This window comes from Uranotaenia lowii, chromosome 3 (assembly GCF_029784155.1).
Source record: "Uranotaenia lowii strain MFRU-FL chromosome 3, ASM2978415v1, whole genome shotgun sequence".
NCBI lineage: Eukaryota > Metazoa > Arthropoda > Insecta > Diptera > Culicidae > Uranotaenia > Uranotaenia lowii.
In genome coordinates, this window is record NC_073693.1 from 363,604,629 (window position 1) to 363,624,166 (window position 19,538).

The following is a 19,538-nucleotide window of genomic DNA, read 5'->3' on the forward strand; positions in this document are numbered from 1 at the left end:
AAACTCAATACAATATTTGACCGAATATTCGTTTGACCGAATAGTTAGAAAGGTCAATATTTGGTATTGAGCCAACGATCAGTTCATCTTTAATTGTAAGTAACCAAATGATATTTTATAGAAAAAGTATGTCTTTCCAAGGAAAAAATGTTAATTTCTATGCAATAGTCATGACAAAAACTCCAGAAAACATTTTTTCACGAGCCACCAAACGTAGTCACACCCAGTTGAAAATCGAGCCGCAAACGTACGAGAAAAGCAAAATGCCGTCGGTGAGTTGTGTCGCATTTGAGAAACGAAACGAACTGCACAGCGCATGGCAGCAGCGAGTGGCATTTTCGCATCAGGGCTTTGCATCGGGACTAGATTTCAACTGATTGCAGAATCTTCCTGCTCCAGGCTGCTGCCATCACATCTCTTCTCGTTTTTGTGTATCGGAATGTTGTCCGGATGATGTTGTTTGGGCATAAATCAGCTTTGCCTATTGGAATGTGAATTTTTCAAGAACTCGATGCAGCTTTAAAACAGTGTTCATGATTTTTGTTTGAAAACAAGCAGATTCAAAATTTTTCTCGTAGAATAAACCTTCAACTTATTCAACCTGCTTCCGCAGCCCAAAACACCAAGTTAATTCATTCATAAAAGCAGCAGCAGCATGCCAGCAGGAGGCTCAACCGAGAATCACTTTTCTCTCTCCCGTTCCGGGTTCGCATTAGTGCCCCCAAAAATGCGTATTCAAAATTTAACCAAAACAGAGCAGGCGAAGAAAGGAACAACAGGACAACTTTAAAACGCACAACCACCCGAAGAGAAGTAGGTAGGTAGGAGAGTAGGCACAGCATCAACAACAACAATACTAACGAAATCAAGAACAACAGCAGCTACAGCAACGATGTTGTTGCTGTCTGTCTCCTTTAAGTCATTAACTCTTTGACTCGGTCCAGGACCTACTACGACGATGCGATGCGATGATACTTTGTGTCGCCTGTCATCTTTGAGAAGGAAACACAGCCAGTAGTAGGCCGGTAAGGTGGTAATGCCGGACGGAGGACGATTAAGAAGGGGGCAGAGACACCAACTTGTTGAGGAGTTAATTATTAAAAGAACACTAGACAAATTTTATTCGGGCGTCGAATCGATAATTTTCGGGTTTTCGAGGTCAGGGTTATCGGGTAGTTCCTTCCGGAAATAATTTCTGTATCTCTGTGTTGTGGGAACAACTGTCTCCTACCTGTGCTAGATACTGCGCTAGGAAATAGAGCTGCTTGTTCTGGAACATCCAATCCATCGACTGAACGGCTGGGAGGTCCATATCACCACCTCCCGTGCTCTGCGGTACGGTAGGCTGCATTCGGCAGGAGGGAGGGTGTAGCGGCTGCGGCCACGTGGTTCCGCTTCCGGATCCGGATCCGGAACGGGACGACACGTCCACGGAGGCCGACCGGGTGCGCTGTTCCTGATCCCCGGACAATGCGGCGATTTGCTGTTTTTCTTCTGTTGTTAAATTTAGGGAATCACAGCACGCTTAGATTGTTTAGCTTTTCTCGCTAGGACTGCGTTCTACGTTTCACACTTCTTCGCGACCACTTATCTTGAGGTTTGTTTTCGTCGCTTGCTTTGTTCTCTTCCGCTTCTCCTTTCTCTCTCTGTGTGGGTATTTTGTTGAGAATAATTAAGCTGTGGACCGTGTGTTGTTCGGTCATTCACTGATATCGATCACCTGCAGCATTATCTTCTTTCTTCGCCTTCGGAATTGCACCACCGTTCCGTTCATTGGATGCTTTTTGTTTTACCGCTCCTTCGCCGCTTGCCTCTTCTTGTGTTGTGGTCAATTTAAATTGGCTTTTTATTGCATTTTGACAGCTGTCATAAAGTTGCACTTTTGGTGTTATTCTTGTATATTTTGCTTCTTCAATTTTTTCTTGTCGCTAATAGCTTTCTTCTTTGACGAAAAAAACTTCGGGATCTCGAGTATTTTGTCTGCCAGTCGAAGGTCACATATCGATTTCACGATTATCGCGCATCCACGCACTCACTCAAAAAAATCACTCCACAAATAAACCAAATTTTCTTTCACGAAATAAATAATGCCGAACCGATCTTCCCAAACATTCGAAACATTAACAACAACCTAACCGTGCGTGTCTTCTCTCGATGCCTCTGTCCCAACACAGGAAATCTATTTTTGAGTTTTGTCACAATTTTTCATCGGCTTCTGGTCTCGATGCTGTCTCTAGCAATTTATTCTCATCGGAATCGCGGGGCGTAAAAATCGAAACGGGAAAATCACACGCACCGATTCGCTGCCTTCATTCTCGGGTCGACAACAAAACAGCTGTCATCGTTGGGCGAACACCAGCCGAACAAAATACACCACACACGAACAACAACTGTCGAATCGATCAATCAACGGCGACGAGAGCATTCGATCGCTGATCCCAAAACATTCTGCCGATGGTGGAGAACATTCGACAAATCATCTAAAATTTCCGAAAACATACGGTTTTGATCAAGAAATCGATGCGGAGTACAAATCGATCCTTCACAACATCATCATTCGGGAAAATTCCGTCACATTCGACCGCTTCGCACGACCCAATCGTCGTCGTCGTCGTCCCTATCGGAAAAATCGCGCGAGCGACCCTAGCAAATAGCGATACATGCGCCTACTGCGTCCCGAATACCTGTCAATCGACGAGACTGCACCCTCAATTAATGAGGGCCAACCCGAGTACGGCACGCACTCACTCAATGGATGTACCTCTAGAATGGGTATCAATAGAATCGACAAAAATTCTCGCGCGCGTCCGTTTCGTCGTCCGCCTTGAGCCGATACCAATCGGAATTGCGCGCTACCAAAACCCAAAAGCTCTGCTCTGCCTGCTATTGTTTTAGTAAATCGTCGCCGGGCCGCCCCACGGTATATCAAAAAACGATGTTTTCTGGTATAATACCAGCAGTTGACTAATCCAATTCAATCATATTACCCTCCCGTTGGCGAGCGAACGTCTGAGCGAGCAAGCAAGCGAGCGTGTGGTGCTTGGTGAGCAAAACGACGAGTGAACGAACAAGCGCGCACGCCGCGCGGTGTCTCTTTGCCCTTTTTTTCGCTCGTTTTTCTGCTTCTTGTGCCGATTCTTGGCACAGTTGCAGCAGCACCCCGTGTCGCCACCACAAACCACACAACCAGGGACCAGTTGGTACCCACCAACACGTGTTCCGGAATGAGTGAGTGCACGCGACGACAACGACGACGTTCGGAAAAATCTCACCCGAGATCGATTGAGAGAAAAAGTCCCAGTGTCCCAAAATACAAAAAAACAACAAACCAAAGCGAGCGAAACCAAAACAACTCACCAACACTACTACCAATGAAAGCGGAAAAAGCACGCCCGCTGAGTGATCTGTGGAAAACTCCGGTGGAAATCGAGGATGAGGGCACCCATGTTCTCCTCCAATTTACGTTAAAAACGCTATAAAATCCACCGTGGGCACTCTCGCTTCCCCTTGGCAGCACCCATCAATCGGGAGAATCGATCGTACTCAAAACACCCGTGGTATCGTTGTCGTTGTAATGGTGTGAGGGAAACTCACACTAACAGTTCATGAAGAATCTCATCGGGCGGTAGCTGAGTTCCTGTTTATTTACCTTCTTGTGGGGACCTTTTTCATTCCGTTTCCGTACGTTGACGGAAGCGGATCGCAGCTTGGGACGGATTGGAAACATACGATGACGACGTGAGAGCAGCGAATGTACGGTTCAATGTATCGTGAAATGGGCTTCCGAGCGGTTGGCGACAGGACTTCGAGATATGGATGTTTTTTATAAAATTAGAGTAGCAAATAAATTTGGTCCTTTGAGCCGGATTGGTGTACCCGATTCATAAGAAGCGTTTTAAAGAGCAAAAAGCAATGGAAGAAAGCAAAAGGATTGCGAAGCAGATCTTAAAATTTTGATTTGAAACACCTTTATTCAAATGATTTGGTATCGAATGCATCAATGATATTTTGGACCAAATTGTATTGAAAACAATAAGGACTATAATCTCATGATAAATGAACTTAAAAAAATTCTAACATGAACATCAATTACAATTTAATGCTACCAGATCTCAGGTATCAAAGATCTGTGATACAGGATTTAATCTTTTTTAGGTTTCCATTAACAATTTTGGGACAAAACTTACTCAAATTTTACACTATTCATACCTAGATTTAAGTTGGATCAAGCTATATACTTTCCATGCAGATTGCATTTTTCGAACATGGTAACAGAAAATCTGGAAATTTTCCTGTATCTTTTGGAATTCCTCAAAAGAGTTATCTGGGTTCACAGCAGTTAAATTTTTTACAAATGACCATTGTGAACTAATAATGGCAATTACGTAAGAACTGGAAGTATAAATCCACGTTGCAGTTGCAAGATCCTGTTTCGGTTTTTACGTTTTTATTCGTAAAGATTGTTTAAGGAAAAACTTTTCTGCTATAAATAAGTTTTCGAAATTGGTGAGGAAAAATTAAAAAAAGTATACGAATTAAAAAAAAGTGTTTCGAGGTTATTTAATCAATTGTGATTGTCTGCCGGAAATGTTTAACAAAAGAAACTAATGTTTTCTTTTAGAATGTAGAGAACGATTTGTATTATCCTCTCCAGAAATGCCACACATAACGATTTTCCAGTATTTATTCCGAATTTAGACGAAATTTTTGACCAATAATCGTTATGATTTACGAAAAATTTGTTCAAACAGGAAATTTTTTTTAAAAACATAACTTAATCTATCGTTTTTTCATTTTTTGTAAATTTCAAACCGATATTATCTTAGTGCTTTCTAAGCCAGCAAGTCTCAGCACAGTCGATAGTATCTTGTATGCCAACTGCCTTGAGATCGAATCTTGATCATTGAATAACGTGGTAGATTAGAGATTATAGAAGCTTGAGACGTTAAAAGATAATATCTGTTTGTTGTATCCTTAAACAGGAACCAAGATAAGTAGAGTGTCCTAACCGAGATTTCCTGACCGAAATTTCTGGGATTGAAAAAAAAAATCAGAAATAAAAGTGCTAAATTACTAAAAATTTACACGATTAATTTGGAAAAATGGATCATATTGAGCAAGGAACGTGATAGTTCTACCTTAATTGGCTTAGACTTTTTTTTTATTAGAAAATGGTGAACATTGAATTTTATTGTAAAAAAAGTTTTTTCGTTCGAAAATTTAGTGTAAAAGTGAAAAATGATAAAGAATCTATAAAACCAAACAACACCACCCAAAAAACGTTGCATAAAGAAACTAAATGACTTATTTTGCAACATTCATCATTTAGAACTTCCGTATCTCAAACTGTTGACAGTAGCAAAATCATCGGCAAAATAACGGCATATTTTGGAACAAAAGGATAGTTATCTGAAATTTTACGAGATTTGTTGAATAGTCTAGCTGACCAACTTCTATCAGATAATTGCGTAATTAATTTTTCAGGCATTTAAAAAAGTTTAAAACGTTTTGTAATACATACTACCTAAAAATTCAAAAATACCATTTAGATAAGGTTTTGTATGCAATGGAGTGATAAAATTTTTCTTTCCAATTTTCCCAGAATCCCGGGAATTCCCGGGAAAAGGATCGTCAGATATCCCGAATCCTGGAAATGCAAGAAGGGTCGAGAAATTGACATTTTCAAGATAAGTTCGTGACGTTCGTGATAACTAGCACAAATCAAAAACATTGAAAAAAAAATCTAAGGTTCAAAGAATATAATAGCTAATATTGATTTATTTTGGGGCAGTAATTCCAAATATTCATTTTTTTTTCTACTCTCGTTTTCAAGAGTTAATGTTTGCAATTTTTTGTCAAATCTTTAAAACATTAAAAAATATTTTAAAAATAAAGGATATCACTCCATTAGCAAATCCCGAAGACCGCGAGTAATTTTGTTTTTGGGAAACAAAAAGTTAGAAATCCGCAAAAAAAGTATATTTTTACGAAATTTTAGAGAAATTTAGGACTAAAATAATTTTTTTTTATTATCAAAGCCGTAAGTCAAATACTTTCGCAGTCCTTAATAAAGTTGTAAAATGAGTTAAATCTTAAATATCAAAAACTCAATGCCTTTTTGAATGATGTCAGAAATAGTTGTAATCTTATCGATTCCAATTTTTAAAAATTTTAGAATTTAATTTTTTCACAATGTTGAATCCTGAAACAAGAACCTCTAGGCTCATCTTTTAAAGTCATAAAAAGTTATTAGCTAAGAGGCTCTCAAATCGGACAATCGTATGCGGAAATTTTAATTTTCACGATCGTCACACATTTCTAAAAATAGATTGATACCATAGAGCTTGACCAATCTACACGTGTGCTTCCAAAGTTAACATAAATTTTCAATTATTCGATATCTATTTAACAGAAAATCCAAGATCTTCGGAAGAAGAAAAAAAAACAAGTTTTATATTCTGAGTCAAAATCATAAAAATTCGTATGTTTAGCTAAAAATTAAAATATACCGATTACACCGATTGTTGGTCGAAAATGTTCTCAAAACTCAGTATAAATACCGGAAATCGGTATGTGTGACAACGGTGGTTTAAAAGTGAAAGCCAGGTAACCAGGTTTGCTGAGGAGTTTAAGTAGGCGTTGCCTTGCATGGATGTCAAAATTTTCTCTCCCTGTTTTTCCAGAAGTTAAAAAACTAGTAAATAAAAGTTATTGAATATTGAATCCAGATGATTATAACCTCGAAGGTGAACAAATCTATAAAGTGTGCTGTGGAAAATGGGAAGATTTCGTTGATATTTCATACACCGAAAATATATGAGAAGAGGCAAATCGGCTTTACAAGTTTCGGTTCAACAGCAAAGAAACATCGTCAGCCCGATTCCTGCAAATCGACGATCAGTGACGCACGGATCCGAATCCGTGAAAATGGTATTCTCTCGATGACAACTTATTCGGTAAGTTTAAAATAAAATTGCAAGATTACCCGGCTTCATCCGGGTTTGCTCGGATATTTAATACAAACTATGACAAAAGTCCAGTCCTGCCGACCGCCTAAATTTCATTTAAAAAGGCCCGGAGTTTTCCCGGGCTTTTATTTTCCAAAACCATTAAAAAAATTATTTTTTAAAGCCTTATTTACGATTTAAAAACTGCTAATGAGTTATGATGGGAAAACAAAATTATTTTTCAAGTTTTTTTCTTATTTTGTGTATGGGGATCGACTGAATATATTGTTTTTTCCTATGGGAATTCCGGCTTGCAGTCTTTTTTAAGCAAAAACGATTTTTGTTTTTATAAATCCAACGTTTCAATCCGTTTTGGATCTTCTTCAGGGACTGAAAATGTATTTTTATAAAGTATTTTACCGATTACAAATATGAGAAATTTACCTAAAAAGTTTCGTTTTCTTGTTGAGGTCGACTCGGCTGGTCGTTTTGAAGCTGTCTTTTAATTGTGAATAGTTTTTCATGGATAAAATCCGTTTGTCTGGTGTTTTTGGGATAGTTTTTCCTCAGCATCAGAATATGCACAGTCTTCACTTTTCACTTTTTGTTTTGTTGTTGTTAAATGTCAGCTTGTTGTGTGTTTTGTTTTGGGTGGTGTTTTTTTATTTTGTTTTCTGTGTTTTGGATCTTCGTTTATTGATTGTATAGTTTTGAAAATGTTAGAATATGTAGGGTGGATGTTTTCAGTGTCTTTTTTAATGTTTATGGCATTTTTTGTTGTTTTAATGTGGCAGCTTTCCAGCATTCGTAATTTTCCTTGGTTGTCTCCCCTGTCGATGATCCGAACTCCGTCAATGTCGAACAGGTGGTTCATAGCTATCTCGTGGTCCAAGAGTGCAGTTTGTTGTCGAAGTTTTGCTATTGGGTAATCCGTTTTTATGTATCCTAGGTCCCACAAGCGTTTTAGTTCGTTAGTTTGGCAGCGGTGTTGTGACATTCGTTGTTTTAGTTTCACGCTTGTGAGACCTATATAGCATGCCTTGCATTTTTCACCATTTTCTTCTTGAGTGTCTTCCTCTTGATTCTCATCATTATTTTTCCATGTTCCTTTACATTTTATTTTGTATATGACATTGGTGTTTTCGTCATATGGTGTTTTGTCTTTTACAATTGGAAATAGTGATCCGATTGTTTTTGTTTGTTTGCATGCTACTCTTGTGTTTTTATAATCTGAGTGTAATGTTTTAATAATTTGTGTTGTAAGGTTTTCGATATTTGTTAGAGAACGGTAAATGTATTTTTCTGTATTTTCGTTCTCGTTCATAGCTTCTTCTGGTATCGTTTTTTCATATGATTTGTTAATCATTCGGTTTATGAGAGACATAGGGTAGTCATTCAAGCTAAGTTGTTTTCGAATGATATTATTAGCTTGGATGGTTCCTGAATGTGATGAGAACTTCATGACTCTCTTGGCGAAATTAACAGCTACATTTATCTTCTGATGAAGCGGATGGAACGAGTGAAAATTAAGAAATCGCCCCGATGCTATTGGTTTCATATACCAATCGGTGGTGATTTTTCCCTCTTCGCTGTATAGAAGCGAAGAGGGAAAAATCACCACCGATTGGTATATGAAACCAATAGCATCGGGGCGATTTCTTAATTTTCACTCGTTCCATCCGCTTCATCAGAAGATAAATGTAGCTGTTAATTTCGCCAAGAGAGTCATGAAGTTCTCATCACATTCAGGAACCATCCAAGCTAATAATATCATTCGAAAACAACTTAGCTTGAATGACTACCCTATGTCTCTCATAAACCGAATGATTAACAAATCATATGAAAAAACGATACCAGAAGAAGCTATGAACGAGAACGAAAATACAGAAAAATACATTTACCGTTCTCTAACAAATATCGAAAACCTTACAACACAAATTATTAAAACATTACACTCAGATTATAAAAACACAAGAGTAGCATGCAAACAAACAAAAACAATCGGATCACTATTTCCAATTGTAAAAGACAAAACACCATATGACGAAAACACCAATGTCATATACAAAATAAAATGTAAAGGAACATGGAAAAATAATGATGAGAATCAAGAGGAAGACACTCAAGAAGAAAATGGTGAAAAATGCAAGGCATGCTATATAGGTCTCACAAGCGTGAAACTAAAACAACGAATGTCACAACACCGCTGCCAAACTAACGAACTAAAACGCTTGTGGGACCTAGGATACATAAAAACGGATTACCCAATAGCAAAACTTCGACAACAAACTGCACTCTTGGACCACGAGATAGCTATGAACCACCTGTTCGACATTGACGGAGTTCGGATCATCGACAGGGGAGACAACCAAGGAAAATTACGAATGCTGGAAAGCTGCCACATTAAAACAACAAAAAATGCCATAAACATTAAAAAAGACACTGAAAACATCCACCCTACATATTCTAACATTTTCAAAACTATACAATCAATAAACGAAGATCCAAAACACAGAAAACAAAATAAAAAAACACCACCCAAAACAAAACACACAACAAGCTGACATTTAACAACAACAAAACAAAAAGTGAAAAGTGAAGACTGTGCATATTCTGATGCTGAGGAAAAACTATCCCAAAAACACCAGACAAACGGATTTTATCCATGAAAAACTATTCACAATTAAAAGACAGCTTCAAAACGACCAGCCGAGTCGACCTCAACAAGAAAACGAAACTTTTTAGGTAAATTTCTCATATTTGTAATCGGTAAAATACTTTATAAAAATACATTTTCAGTCCCTGAAGAAGATCCAAAACGGATTGAAACGTTGGATTTATAAAAACAAAAATCGTTTTTGCTTAAAAAAGACTGCAAGCCGGAATTCCCATAGGAAAAAAAAAATCAAGTTTTTTTCTTATTTGTGTTGAGTTACTCCTGGGTTTAGACCAAATTTGCCCGGATATTGCCCGGATTTTTGGTCGTCAATTTTGAAATTAATTGCTCGGATTTAGCCAGGCTTTTAAATAGATAAAACATCCCAGATTAGTTCGGCCCGGAAACGTGCTAAGAATTCTGGCCACCTGAGATCTGATTTTTTTTTACAGTATTTGACTTTTACATTGTGTTATTTAAAAAAAAACCCCCCCTTATGAAATGTTTGGCAGAAAACTCCACACTTTACTCCTTCCCTTACTCCAGCATCTTTTGCGGTATTATCCACATGGTTGGCCTGGCCGTAGTAATCAATGCAATGCATGTTTACGTGTAACAGGGATTACTTAAAAAAGAAAAAATGAAGGACGCAAGTCCTTCGGGTTTAAAGGATTATTTTGCATCATTCGAGTTGCTAAGGATAGATTCCTTGGTGTACATAAGCTATAGAATAACTACATTCAAGCTCCATACATAAATATTGTTTCTAATTCTAAGGTTTCTAGGGGATGTGATATTTGATGCCGACAAGATTTCAAACAATTTCATTTTTACAAAAAAAAATTAATATTTGTTAAAAAGATATGTCTTAAAACTAGATGATTTTTGGTCTTTTGGTCCTTTACTTCTTCCCTTTCTTCTTCTTCATAATCATTTTGATGATTTTCTTCATCTGCTTCATCGACAGTTGAATCACTTGCTGTTTGCCCTTTTTCATTTTCTGCTTGTGCTGATGCTGATGTTGCATCAGAGGCTTGAGAAGCTTTTTGCGCTTTTTCTTCCGTTTTTTACACTTCATTTCAAACTTGGAACTCTTCAGATGACTCCAGGCACCGATCGCCAGATTGGCCAAATTGGTTGCTAATAGGGCTTTCATTCCTATCAGTAGCTTACTGAGAACCAGGAAGAATAAGGTTCCTACAGCTTGGCCAACCAACGCCAGGACTACGCCACCCATTGAGTAGGATATGATTGGAGCCCGACCGGATCCAGTTGTTGTTGGAGGCTTGATGAAAAACACCTTCTGGGCGGCTTGTAGAGGTTTGGACTTGATCGGTGGCTCCCATACCTTCCATGGTGGGGGTTTCAGATATCTGAAATGAACGAAAGACCTTCGAAATCTCCCCTTTGATGTCTCTAATATACACTTACCGGTAACGATGAGAGCTTTCCTCGGGTGATTCATCAGACAGCTCAAGACCCACCCTATGCTCAAAACTATCCCCAACAGCAGTCGAGTCCTGGGACCAGGAATCCTCAAACGATCGACCTCGATCGACCAGATCTAGCAACAAAACAGCAGCTCCCAGCCCAATTCGAACCATCCCGAACCGATGGAATAACCCGTCAAGACTGATCGGAACAGCACCGATTCAAACCGGATGATACCCCGTCCAGGTCCAAATTTCTGGATGCGATCGCACCCGAAAGTAAAATTTTCCCCATAAACCTACTGGCTAGGTTAGTCTTGTTAGACAAACTCCCAGCAGAAGGCTATTTTTCCGCTGAAAAGCGCTTTAAAAACTACTTTTCGAAAGAGGTCGGTTTGACCTAGAGGTCAGAAAAATTGGGCAGCCGCAATAGGTTCCAGTTCGTCTTATACGAGGCCCACCGTATACCTACAATTGTACTTACTTTTGCTTCAAAAAGGCGTAACTCAGTACCGCTAATGGTACTTACCGGTTTATTACCGGGTCGGAAAGCAAACTCAGCTTGAAGTCCGAAGAACTTTAAGCGCAAACAATTGCGCTAACCATTCATCATAGCCTTAAATAAAAGCGGTGTGTGGTGGAACGACGAACGTTTGAGAAATATGCATTCGATGGGAAAGAAATTCAATAAACTCTCGTTACCTCCACTTAATTGCCATTTGTTCATGTGAAGCTTAAGCACTATTGGACACTATAACTTTAGTTTAATTATTGGGCTTCTTAAGAAAAAATCTATCCAATACCTAGTAATGGGTAGACCAATGGAGGTTTATTGTCCTACATTGGATTCGATTCCATTTTATAACATGAATTATGTTTTTTTTTTTGTTTCGATTATAGTCGTTTTAACATCTTTATGTCATTCGCGACTTATACCAACGATGAAGTTGGCGGACAAAGTCATTGAAAAACTTATCCGGTACAACTGCGATCGATGTTTACTCTTGGGCTCGAACTCACGGACATCGGCTCAGAAAGCAACTGACTTGCCAACTGAGCTATATCACAAGCCCTTGAATTATGTTATGATCAGGTACAGCGCTTCAGAGTTTTACCCTTCGAAAATTACTTTTTATATAAATTAGAAAACGATATAGTTTTTCGATGAAAGTTAAACTTTTACCTTTTCATGCTTTCAACAAAATTCAAAAAAATTTATATGTTACAATCGATGGGATTCATATGAAGAAATTTTATGATGAATCAGTAATAAATCAACTATTCATGGCGTTTTCTGTTCAAATTGTTTAGAATTCCGTCACACGTCATAACTTGATGAAAATTAGGGGAAAACTGTACAAGACGCACCAGCGGGGTAAGATGACCCATGTCATTCTTTCACAAAAATACACTAACCTATAGCTTCGAATGATGTTTTTCTTCATTTATATTGTAGTAAACAAGCTTTTTCATCATTTAGTAGATATAAAGTTCACAAAAACGACTTTTGTTCTTAGAAACAGGAGGATTAATGAATGAAACCTGTAATTTTTCATGGATAACATTTAAGGTTTTATGGCAAATTGGCTTGGGCAATCTGATGAAACTACAGCTTATCGTTTTTCCACTCGCATGCACTTTCGGAAGACTATAAATATTTTGTTGTATTTTACTAACTTCATAAAATTTTTAACAAAAATCAATCATATCGAAATTGGGGCAAAATGCCCTCAAGACCACGTGTTTTAGGCTCAATTTTGAATGTTGTTAACTTTTGAGAAAACCCAAATATCAAAACAAAATGCCATTCTTTTTATTTGCTGCCTCCCAAATTACGATAACAATGCATAATTATAACAACTTTGGTCCTTGTTCTAGTTAAAAAGGTGCCCCAATATTCGACGCAAAAAAGATCCGCCGCCATGTTTGCTGCGATATCAGTCAAGAAATTGAATTTCGTTGCCTACCTGTAGGCGTTTTAGCTATAAGGATATAGAAAAGTGTATTTTGAAATGCGAATATTTCGATAAGTTTAGCAATAATAAATGATTTTTTGCAAAAATTTGGTTTGTTTACAAAAATACGATTAGCATGTAACTAAACTAACTGGTGCGTCTTGTACAATTTATGCCTACTTCCCAACTCAAATCCTCAAAATGAAGTTCAAATTTCAACAAGAACCTAGTTTAGTTTAGCTTTTCTCGCTCTTTTCTCCAGCTGATAAATGTATGTTCTGTACAATACAAATTCGAAAATTATTTAAGTAACTCCCGCCCATAGTATGAAACCAAGTAGATTATGCATACATGAGAAGATAGTAACAAAAAAAAATGTGTTTTTAGTACTTTCACTAGGATTTTTGCTAAAATATGAATAAAAAACTTTAGGAAGTCATGTAAGCGTGCTTTTTTAAAACATGGAAAGACAACTTTAAATTATGGTTGAAATTACTAATATTTATAAATTATGAACCAGTTTTGAAAATGTGTTGTAGAATTCTGTATAAATTGTCAAGCAAAATGATCTTCTCTAAACACAAAATTTTAAATTCTTAATCAAATTTTGATGAACGACTAAAGTGCATCAAAATGAACATTCTCGACTATTAACTAAGGCCAAAATCTCGAATTCATATCCGAGGTCCACAATTCCACTACAGTTTTTAAAAAAACTACCTCACTTGTTTATAAAAAATAAAGACTGTACTCCAAAATGGCTATCAAAAGATATTCAATAAGAAATCAAGGAACGAAATTTGGGTACAGCTCTTAGTCCCGAATAGCGAATTTTCAATCAGATTAGACTCACTCAGGTTGCCAGATTGCCCGAATCTTGCCCAAATGTTTTCAATTTATTAGCAAAATCAAAGAAATTATGTATGTTGCGTCCCAAATCATTTTTTATGCAAATTTTATCAAAATAAACTTTCGGAGTAGTTTTAATTTTTTAGGTGTTTTTTTTTTCTTGATTTAGAAGCATTTCCAAATTTTGGAAGAATATTGATTTCAGCTTAGGTTTGAATAATTTCAGATGTTCTGGTTCAATTTTTTTTTATTCCGATCAGAATTTGTTGCCTGTGATCGGATTGTGGAATCTGCATCCAGTTTACTATTCTTGGTTTTCAGTTCGGTTCATTATTGGGAAAAATCTTAATTCAAAACTTTTCATTCCGGAAAATAAAAGGAAAACATTTGAAATTGCAATCCATTTTTAACATTCGGATTTGAAATTCTTACTCTTTAGTCTTATGCAGAATTGAATATTAAAAAAGTTTCATAACGGTGATCCAGGATTGAAATATCCGAGATTCATCATTCGTAATTTAGAATCACTATATGAATAACTAATAAATAATTGAAAAATGAATTCATATAGAAAATCTAGATTCAAAATTCAAATAAGAGATTCCTGGTTATAAAATGCCCTCATTGGTTCATAATTATTGGGAATTTTTGTTTTTAAGTAGGATTAAAAAATCGATTTCAAATAAGGCATTCAACATTTTTATTAAGGTTCAAAATGCAGATTTCAGATTCGGAATTATAATTCAAAATTGTTCAGAAAAAAACACAAAACAGGTGAAACCACTATTAGATCATAAGTTCTGAATTCATTTTCAAGTTAACTAGAGCGGAATATATCGAGTTTACAAAAGTTCAAAAATAAACCTGATTTGAACTCCAAACTTATTCTTTTACATTTATTCAATAATATTTGATAAATTTTCGCCAATGTTTTTCTTTCAAATGAAGCCAAAAATACTGAAAACTTTTGGGACTTATTCTTGAAAGTAAAAATAATTTCATATCAATAACAATTTAAAGTTCAATGAAAAAATTACAAAAGATTTTTAGAAATGAAATTTTATTTTTGGGATTTACTTCGAGCATGTTTTATGGAACCTGTTTTTTGTCATTTGACGAAGATTTGCCATAAATATCATAACTTTTAGAAGGAAAAATTTCTAAAATTTTTACTATTAATAGCACATGATCCCCAAATTCCTATTATTCCGAGATGAAAAGAATTGAGGAGCCGATTTAAGCTTATTTGGAGAAGAGTGTTCATTTCTCGGCGTTTCCGTGAATCGGAGAATTTGATGATTCTTTTTCCGAAAACTTCTGGAACCCCGGGAAAAATTGAAAACAGGGATGTTAACCCTCTTCTGCACACGAAACCATCCCCAGACACCTGAAATCCTATTAAAAGATCCGAGAAAGCTTACTCAGCCCTATCTTAAGTACGTTTTGTGCAGCTCAATATTTAAGTTCTTATTGAAACTTTCAAGTTCCAAAACAATCGTAGAATTTGTACATATTTCTCTCTCTATTTTTATTTCACCGTCGGTATCAATTTATATGACCTTCACTTGTTGTTTTTCTTTGTCATACAATTTTGAGCAAATTTAGAGAGGTTGAATTCAAACATGCAATTATATTTTTACCAACAGCTCTCGTTTTTGAGCTTCAAGAGATAATTTTAAAAAAGTTTATCAATCTCTAGAAAAGACGATGGATATGTAGAGAAAATCTTAAGAATATTTTAAAGAAATTGATATTCAAGGTATTGAACCGAATCGATAGTCAGCTTTCTGGTAGACCGCGAGTTATTTTCAAATCATATAAAAGTAGCAGTAGTTTCATTGTTTTATTTTTGTTTTCCGTTGTGTGAAACAGGAGTTTGTTTAAAAAAATTAAAATAATTCAAAACCAAATGGAAACATAGAATCCTTTCAAAGAATTAATCAAAGCGTTTTGCTGTCTTCAATTATAAAATAGAATAAAATGTTTAATATCAAAAACTTAAAGTCCTTCTAAATCATTGTTAGAAATTGTAATAATGTTTTTTTTATTTTTTAAAAATTGTGAAATTAAATTTTTGAAACATTCTTTCTTTTAAATCTTAAAATTTATCCTTCATCTTAGTCTGAATCTGCAAACTATATTTATTATCAAAATTCTATTAAAAAAAATCCACTCTCACTTAAGGCAGTAATCGCAAGCTTAAAATTTGTTAATAGTTTTTTTAACGTGCTTTCCAATTATGGTCCACTTTATGTAAATTTAATTTAATAAAAAAGAAAGTGTTTTGATACATGGCTACTCAGCTTCAATTATTTATTGTTGCTGATGGAGAAAGTTAGCAATTTTATTTAATTCTGTCGAAATTTTATAATGTTACACAAATTTCAGAAGAAGTAGGGGAGATCGATACCTGAGGCTATGTAAGCACCCCTTTTTCCACGAAAGTACGTATTTTCTCAAATAAATATTCATGAGGAATAGTTGCTGCTGGATTCTATAGTATTTAATTTTCAACGAGAAGTTTTTATTTTCTCCCAATATTCAATTTTAAAATACGTTTTTACTTGAACTGATTGACTCGTGGTGAACAGAGCACCATTGAACGGGGCACGATGAGCATTTTCTGCCGTAAACTTCAGCAGCAAATACAACTCGATGGAGTCAACTTCATTAAAGAGCTACAGCTCGATAGATTCCATCTAACGAGTTGGTCTTGTGGTAAGGTGTCGGAGAGGTAACTCAGAGGAATCGAGTTCGATTCCTGGTCGAGGTGAATATTTTTTTCATTTACCTTTTAAAATTGATTATTCTCATAGTTGCATTGAACGGCTAGTCGCATAATCCAATTTCAGTTACCAAAAATGCAATAATGCAAAAATCACAATAATCAATCCTAAATGGTTATTGTGAATGAAAAAAAAAATTCACCTCGACCAGAAATCGAACCTGCGTCCATTGGGTTACCCCCATGACACCTTACCACAAGGCCATCCAGTTAGATGAAATTTGCAAGCTAGTTACTGATTTTCAGCTTTCGATAATTAATTTCAAAAAGCATTTTTAACGTTTTAATCTACATTTCCAAGTTTCAGGGAGTTCTGGTAACACTGGTATATTATTGTCGCGGTTTTCAAGTCCTTTGAAATTTTGATTCGTATTGTGTGTTGTGATGGAATTTAAATATAGTTTTTCACATTATACGATGTATGAAGTGCGTGTGATAGGGTGTGAAGTGAATTTCTTGATCAATAATGTTGGGAATCGCAAAACGGGACGATTTTCTGCGGGCTACGTGTGTTTTTTTGGTTGATCGATGACGCGGATGAAGGGAGCTTTCAGAACCCAAGCTTTTAGTATGAAAAACCAGATGGTGCTGGGGCTTTTCGATTTGAGCAACTTTCATCATTCGTGTTGCTCATTTTTCATCGTCAATCGTCCAAAACATGCAAATGAAAAACAAGATAAGTATATTTTTTATTTATTTCATTAGTGTCCTTGCTAGTTCACCGACATAATTAGATTAGAAATAATAAATAATAAACCATTTAAGAGCTCTTTTCTGATTTCCAGTATACTTTAACGAAAGACTAAAGCTTTCAAAAATCTCGATTAAAGTAAAAAAAAATCGACCAACAATGAATTAGTGGTGTGAGTGTGTTGCACATTCACTTTATCGATGTTTCTTGGTATTTCTCAAACACATTGAATTGAATTTCTATCGCCTTGAGATAACGATGTTTCAAACGGTGTTTCCACAGGGTTACCAACCGTCATGCATTTTTTTTCTTTTCTAAGTTTTTCGCAGCCTTGTTTCAAGAAAATTTTCACAAAAGAGTAACAATTTTACTAATATTCACTGAAATTTTAACCATTCTGAAAAGTTAGTACAATATACTATATTATGCAAGCAGGATGCACTTACAGAAATAACGTTAGTTCAAAATCTGTTTTTAATAGTTTGGTCTTTGGTTGACAACCCTACATAGTGATGGTTGCAAACAAATAAATACATAGTTTAGGGAAAAGATTATATAAAATGAATTAAGATGGCGCTAGATATGCTAATAAGAAGGTTCTGATCCTAACTAATGATTGCGAATCCGAAATTTGAAAAACTAATCATAAATTTAAATTTGTAAATTAATTTGTGAAAAATCAATTGGATCATGTTTTGCATAAGTCAAGATAGTTACATTTCCATAAGCATATTTTTATTTGTAGAAATTATTTTGACATCTTACCAAATTTTAACCAAAACGAGTATTCAAATTACTTGAAAGTCCATGTTATTAAAATCAATACTTCAAAATACTACTGAAGAATGCAGAAATATCGATACTATTCTCGTTTATTGATGAGTTTTCATAGTTTAATGTTTAAAGTGTGTTTCTTTACAGAGCAGATAGATATTTTTTATCGGTTATCAAATGATTCAAACTAATATACCTTTTAATTTGTCAGACACAAAAAAATCATACCATATCAGTTAAGCATTTCAAGTGATTAAATGTTACTTGATTTCAAATTTGTATTTTTAAATATCAGTAAATTTATTTTATTTTACATTTATTATACAAACAAAATATCAATATCGCTTTCTTAAAAATTACCATTTTCGCATTCGAAAGCACTTGTTAAAAACGTTTAAAGATTTCGCAAATCATGCATATCATGCAACTCATAAAAATAATTTGAATAAATATAAAATACATAAAAATGAAAAAGTTGTTTTAGTTAGGAATTCTAGAGTATTATTTTGAATTATAATAAATACCTTTAATTTTTTAAATTCATGATGTTTATCGAACTCTGCTTCAAGCTAGAAAGATTTATTGATGATATTGTGCGTTGAAAGTATAACAGTGCTCTAAAGTTTATAACGTACATTATATAGTAATGAAAAGCGTGTGATGGGATGATTTGAACTTGAACATCTCGTTTTGTTTTTTAATAGTAATTTGTAGATAATAGCAATTTATTTAGGTAATTTTTTGAATTTCATACCATAGATAGCAGAGGAACATTAGAAATGTTACGTGGCAAGAATAGCTTTGGCGCACACTTACAAGGAATCTTTTAATTTTTTTTTATTTTCAAAATACTGAACCACGTAGGATAAGAAATAAGCTAGAATATTTTTTGTTCACCTTGTTGAAAACGAAGTAGCATGAGATTGTCAAGAAAATGAAAGAGGCGTATGAAAAGAGAATTTTAATTATAGATCACACTAGTCAAAAGTGTCTCCTGATTATATCCTTTCACCCAAACCTCCAAACCAAAATTGTTTTGCTAGGATGCAGAGGTGACCTCGGTCCTAAAGCGCAAATTTATATCTTTCATCCCCTTCTCTACTTTTCAAACTATCTATTGACTACTAGGACGTGGCCGGCGCCGTTATTGATGTTTAAAGAGAGAGCATCAGTTTTGTGCATTGAGAATTATGCTTATCCCAAGCATCATTCTTTTGACCTCTGAACAAAATTGATGGCCTCGGTCAATCACGGAGTAGCAACCATTGGCGATGTGGAATTCGTTCTACTGAGCCACGCCTGCGATCATGGGGTTCGAAATGCATAAATAATTCATTTTTTTGTAATTTCTTTATTGGAACGGGCTCATACCATACCGCCTTCAAGGAGCCAAACTTGTTTTGTATGTTAGCAATTGTTTGCTTAAGTCTAGATCGTCATCTTTTTGAAGA

At 35.5% G+C, this 19,538-nt stretch overlaps 1 protein-coding gene across 2 annotated transcripts in view; it reads right to left on the reverse strand.

The window, feature by feature from the left end:
- LOC129755050 (uncharacterized) overlaps positions 1 to 19,538 on the reverse strand; it is a 338,015-nt gene that overhangs the window by 92,200 nt on the left and 226,277 nt on the right. The gene's annotated exons all lie outside the window — the stretch shown is intronic.